The sequence below is a fragment of the Carlito syrichta genome, unplaced genomic scaffold (genome assembly GCF_000164805.1).
Source record: "Carlito syrichta isolate Samal-C Ts95f unplaced genomic scaffold, Tarsius_syrichta-2.0.1 Scaffold309891, whole genome shotgun sequence".
Taxonomy (NCBI): Eukaryota; Metazoa; Chordata; class Mammalia; order Primates; family Tarsiidae; genus Carlito; species Carlito syrichta.
The window spans coordinates 358,547-365,168 of NW_007253987.1; positions in this window are offsets into that span (position 1 = coordinate 358,547).

Here is a 6,622-nt window from a genome sequence, read left to right on the forward strand (position 1 = left end):
CCAGCAGTTTTTTGATTTATTGTAGAGATGAGGTCTCGCTGCCCAGGCGGGTCTCGAACCCGCGGACTCAGGCAATCCACTCACCTCAGCCTCCCAAGGCGCGGGATTAAAGGCTGAGCCACCGAGTATGGCAAATCAGTTTCTTGCTTCTGACACTACTTGTTTTGCACAGAACCTTGGCCTGGGCATAGACTCTTGCACAGATATTTCAGATATTTTGCCCCTTGGACACATATCCTGGATGCTGGAGTGCCGGGTCTTATTTTCCAGCTTACTCTCTCCTTCCCTTCAATTCTTGCAGGACGTGCCTGTACCCTGAACATCAGAATTAGCAGTTAGCATTAGATTTCGCAACGCTCTTGGGACCTTGTATTCACTTCTTCTGTGGCACTTTTCTGATTCTCTGACATCATGCCACCCATGCGGTCATCAGCTCAGTGTCCTCCTGCCTTTGCACCACCCACACTGCCCCCTCATGCCCACAAGCCCTTTGCCCCCATCTTACTCTCTCAGTCCGTCCTCAGTCCTGGCATGACTCCAGGAAGTATATCGTCTTCGCCTTGGGCTCTCAACTTGACTCTCAAACCCTGATCATTCTGTCCTGACTCCAACAATTATACACAAACTTCGCTGTAGGCAGGTTAAGGACACAGAAAAACTTTGCAATCACCTCCATTGTCATAAAACCCCACCTCTTGCATTTGGAGATATATAATCAAACCTAGCCCGGGCGCCAGAGGCAGCCACAGTGAAAACATGCGAGGCCCCTGATGCACACCTATCCATCCTCTGTGCTTGGCGCTTTGGGTTATAGAAAGATGAACCTACCGGGCTCCTGTTGAAGCTGCAGCTACTTCCACATAGCTGCTGGGGTCAAAAAGGAGCCCAGAGTGACAGTTTTCCTTGACGGTCGCCGTTCTGTTTCCTGTCACTGACCTGCAACATTTTGGGAAAATACAGTTCCATTCTACCTGTCATTTTTCAGGTATACCAGAAACCTTTCGGAAAAATGGCATGTTTCCACCGATCAGCAGAAAGCTGTGCCAAATGAAGATTCGAAGTGACACAAGTTGATTTTTCTGGTGAGAACTCCAGGAGTCATGACAGTGATAGAACACCACATCAGGACCTGGTTGCCCCCAGATTTCCTGGCAGTGTCCGATAATGAGGAGACGACTTGTTTCTAGAGCTTTACTTTAAGGTCTAAGCTACCGGAAGAGGCATCCTCATCCGTGACTGTGGCTCTACAGGGTTGGGAGAATCTCTGAGAAGAGACCCGCAAGACAACAGGCTGTTTTTTTAGTGGAAACTTGAGGCAGTAGTTCTTCAGCAAGAGTCATTTGTTTTTTGCTGATGCTGCATGATCCTGGACCACAGGTGACAAAGAAAAGACTCTAGAACACTTAAAAAAAAAAAAAAAGATGAACCTAGACTTCAAAGACCTTACAGTATAGAAGGAGAAGAAAAACAGATAACCACACAGAATGAGATACATTCCATGAACAAAACACAAGTTAAGCAGTGAGAAAATGCAAAAGAGCTCATGCTATGGGTTGAATTGTGTTCCCCTCTCAGGACTCATATACTAAAGTATGAACACCCAGCCTAACCCTCCAGTACCTCAGAATGGTACTTCATTTGGAAATAGGGTTTTTGCAGATATAATTCATCAATATGAGGCTACTGAAGTAAGGATGGGCCCTGATCCTATATGACCAGTGTCCTTGTAAAAAGGGCAAGTTTGGAGACAGACACACATGCAGGGAGATCGCCATGTGAAGATGAAGGCTTCTACTTGTCAAAACACACCCAGATTTAAGATGGCCAGCAAACCGCCAGCAGCAAGAGACATGGAACAGATTCTTCTTCACTGGCCTCAGGAGGAACCAGCCCGGCTGACACCTTGATCTCTGACTTCCAGCCTCCAGAACCGTGAGACAATAACTTTCTGCTGTTTTTACCCCTCAGTTTGTGGCACTTTGTTATGCCCTAGCACACTAATATGGGGGGAAGCCTTATTGGAGGCTAGTAAGAAAGTCTTCACTGAAAGTGGAGAAGGTAGAATCCAACCTCAGCCTTAGGGCGTCAAAGAGGAGGGAAAAGAACTAGGAGAAAGGGAAGGTGAAAAAGCCCTGAGAATACTTGAGAAATGGAGATTAGCTTAGATTTTAGACAGGGTTAAGGGGAACTGGCAGAGAGATGACTATTCCATATCTATGAAAGCAGATTTTGAATCCTAAAATTACTTCTGTAATTCTATATATAAGGCACCCGACTATGCATATCTTGTAAGTAAAACCTCACATGGCCGGGCACAGTGGCTCACGCCTGTAATCCCAGCACTTTGGGAGGCAGAAGCAGAGGATTTCCTGAGCCCTGGGGTTTGAGACAACCCTGGACAACTTGGTGAGTTGTCATCTCTACAATAAATCAAAATATCAGCTGGGTGAGGTGGTATGTACCTGTAGTTCCAGCTTTACTTGGAAAGCTGAGACAGAAGGACCACCTGAGCTCAGCAGGTCGAGGCTCCGATGTCCATGATCATGCCACTGCACTCCAGCCTGGGTGGCAGAGTGAGATTCCTACTCAAACAAATAAATGAATGATAAACCCTTATTTAGTATAGCAAGTAAGACATGAACTGCTGAAGCCAGCTTTAAATCTTTTACTATTGAATTTGAGTTTAAACACTCACCATTTTACAGTAAATGAAGGAAATCTACGCTATAAGAATTAAAATGTAGGCCTTGGATTTTTAAAATACGACGGTTTCAAATGATTTTCCCTCCTCAATCTCCTTAATAGCAATAACTTTTTATTTTTGTGCTTTAAGGACTAACACTAGGAAACACAACAGAAGCAGTTCTGGGATGATGTAAAAAGGCCAGGGTTTAAGGAAAGAGGTCATTTTGATCTAGCTTTTTAAAAGTGGCAAAGCCACTTACCCTTTCAGTGCCTCAGTTGTGTGTATAAAAAGATAGCAAGCCGGGCTCAGTGGCTCAGCCTGTAATCCCAGCACTTTGAGAGGCTGAGGTGAGTGGATTGCCTGAGCCCACAGGTTCAAGACCCACCCGGGCAACTTGGCGAGACCTCATCTCTACAATAAATCAAAAATTAGCCAGGCGTGGTAGTGCATGCCTGTAGTTCCAGCTCCTTGGAAGGCTGAGGTAGAAGGATCGCCGGAGCCCAGCAGGTCGAGGCTGCGGTGGCTGGGAGTGGCCACTGCACTCCAGTCTGGGCGACGGAGTGAGACTCCAACTCAAAAAATAAAAAATAAAAAGATAGCAATGTCCCCATTTTTTTAGCTCTTAGAAATATGACGAGGGTAAATAAGGATGGGATTTTAAGATGCTTATGTGGGGGAATCATTTTTAAAAACAGACACAAGCTTAGAACAATAGAAGTATGTGTGTAGTACGTATACACATATGTGTAGTATGTGTATATATGCATATATGAAGGGGACCAAAAACAACCGGAATTATCTTTCGGAGGGCAGGCCCCCGTAGCACACTCAGAACTGGTTCCTCCAGCTCAAACTGTCAACCAAAGTGTTCATCTGGAAGTTCGGAGACGGTTACATCACGATTTGTGGAAGAAACGTCCCTAGTTGTGGCACACAGGTGACGGGTTCTTCCACCATGACAACACATCTGCCCACACTGTGCTGAGTGTTCAGCAGTTTTGGACCAAAATCGGCATGAGCTCCGTGCCCCACCCCCCCACTCACCCGCTCTCGCCCTCCATGACTTCCCTTGTTGTTTCCCCGGATGAAAAAAGTCCTCCAAGGGAAACGCTTTGCCGACGTGGAAGAGGCGAAACAAAAAATAGCAGCACTAAAAGGCATCAAAACGGACAAGTTCAAAAACCGACTTGAGCAGTGGGAAAAGCGTCACAGTTGAACGGAGGGTACTCTGAAAGTAACTGAAGTTTAAACATGTAAGAGTAAATACACAGATTTTTATAAACACATTCCAGGATTTCTGAGGGGCTCTCCCCTACACACTATATATGTGTCATTAGCTGGCAGCAGGAAGTTAATACACAACAAAGCCAGCTTCAGCCAAGTTTCCCCCGTTACCAGACAGACTTCCTTTGGCTTAGTCTCTTAACTCGAGTCTCAACAGGACTCTCGCTCTCGTTCTGGGTGTGTGTGTCTTTCTCTCTTCTCCTCTCCTCTCACCCCCTCACCACCCTCCACTTCAGGGAGCCACCTTTTATCAAACTATGAAAAAGGTCAAACCTTCACAAAGTGAGAGTAGTGCAACGAGCCCTCGTAACCCCAACACGCAAATTCAACAAGTTCTGGCATACTTGCTTCAACTATCCATCCTCCCTCCCACACCCCTGGATTTTGGTGCCAATAGTTATAGATATTAGTCTGTACTTTCATTGGTATGTGTATGACATCTTTCTTTGGTTGGTTAGGGAACAAAATCCCACCGACACTGAAAATTTCAGACTTCATGTTATTTTACCCTATATACTTCAATATTTATATTTAAAAATATGTCCTATCCTTACATAATCATAATGCTATTGTGAAACTTGATAAAATCAATGATAATTTCTCGGGACCTTATCAGGTCTCTTTTTAATGTTTCTAAGCAAGAATAATGGCAACATCTTACATAATTTGCAATTTAGCAAAAAGAATACTTGGATAATAAACCAATTTCATTTTGAAACCTTCTGATGTAGCTAGCACTCTGTTACATAAATGGCTTGAGTAAAATGTGGATAGACTGCACTGGAAGTTGGCAGACTGGAGGAATGTTTTCCCATGACTTTCGTCATCTCATCGGTGTTCTATGCTTCAGTTCTAATAACCCCAGGATGATGCTATTACCTGACAGTATTCTAATGAAGATAAAAGAAATAACATCTGTTAATCTCATTAAGTTCACTGAGGCAGGATGGGACTGGGTGCTGGTAAGTGGAGCAGAGAAATATGAGGCATATACACTTTATTTTTCATGTTGAAAAGTCATCATAGGGAAATTTTCTCCTTCGGTGCACGTACCGATACTTCAGAGCACGTATTAACTATGGTAGGGTGGAGTTATGTTGGAAAGTTGTGCCAGAGACCATCTCATGCTAACCTTGGGAGAAAATTACAGTGCAATGCCTACAGTTCTGTGTTTATATAAATATATGTTTGTGCCATTTAGGGTTTGCATAACTGAACAAGAATTTAGAAAAGAAAATCTGGTTGATAGCTGTTCCAAAGGAAATCAACTCAATTTGTCACTACATAACAAAAACATTTATGTGTCCCAACTATTCTACTTTCAGTAATTTATACTAAGCAAATAAACATAGATGCAGGCATAGATGTAGTTGCAAGGACATTTGTATAAGTGTTGTTTATAAGCACAAACATTTTAAAAATAACTCGCATATGTTCAATAGTTATGGTTGAGTAAATTGCATCATAGTACTATAATGAGATACTCAGCAGTCATTAAAAAAGTCACCTATACTGACTAACATATAAATGTTTAGATATTATCAACATTATCTTTAGTGAAAAAAGTCATGTGATAAAATAGTACAAAAGGCATAATTCCTCTGTAGTTTAGCTATAATGGTATATGAGTATATATACCTGCACACAAAAAAACAAGATTAAAATAAGTAAACATGATGACAACAGCTGTTATCTCTCCAAGCAGAAATATACATTTTTTTACCTCTAGATTTTTCTACCATGTACATATAAAACTTAAGCAAAAAAATTTTTTTTTGAAAATTTAGCTACTGGATCTGGCAACATGGAAGATTGACCTAAAGTAGAATTCTACACACTATAAAGACAAGTAATAATAGATAGAAGGAAAATGGAAAGAAAAGCAAATTTCTCAGAAATGGATAAATAAAATGTATCCACACAGTAGAATATTACTTGGCAATAAAAGAAATGACTGAAACTTGCTGTAAGGTGAACAAATGTTAAAAACATTATAATTGGAAGAGAACAGCCACAAAAAAAATGTTAACTAAAAGAAGGCAAAATTAGCCAGGTGGGGTGACTCACGCCTGTAGTTCCAGCTACTTGGAAGGCTGAGGCGGAAGAATTGCCAGAGCCCAGCAGGTCGAGGCTGCGGTGGCCGTGAGCCTGCCACTGCACTCCAGCCTGGGCAACAGAGTGAGACTCCGACTCAAAAAGAAAGAAGACAGTCCCAATAAATGTATGATTCCATTTACATGAAATGTCCATAATAGGTAAATCTATAGATGCAGAAAGCAGATTCGTTGTTGTCTAAAGTTGAGGGGCTAGGGATAATTGGCAGCAGCAGTTAATGGATACAGGCTTTGCTAGGAGGTCATGAACGTGTTCTAAAGTTGACTGTGGTGACAGTTGCACAACTCTGAGAACATACTAAAAACCGTTGCTCACCAAGTGGCTAAATAGAGTAGCATGTAAATGACATTTCAATAAAGTTGTTGAAAGAAAATAATACAGAATCTCAAATTGCTCCGACAGGTAAAAATTAGAAAAGAAGAAACCGATTGTCATTACTTGCAGCTGTTGTGGTTATGTACATTAAAAATCCCAAGGAATATTTAAATTAACTATTAAAACTAAGACGAGTGGGATAGATTTTTGGATACAAAAACA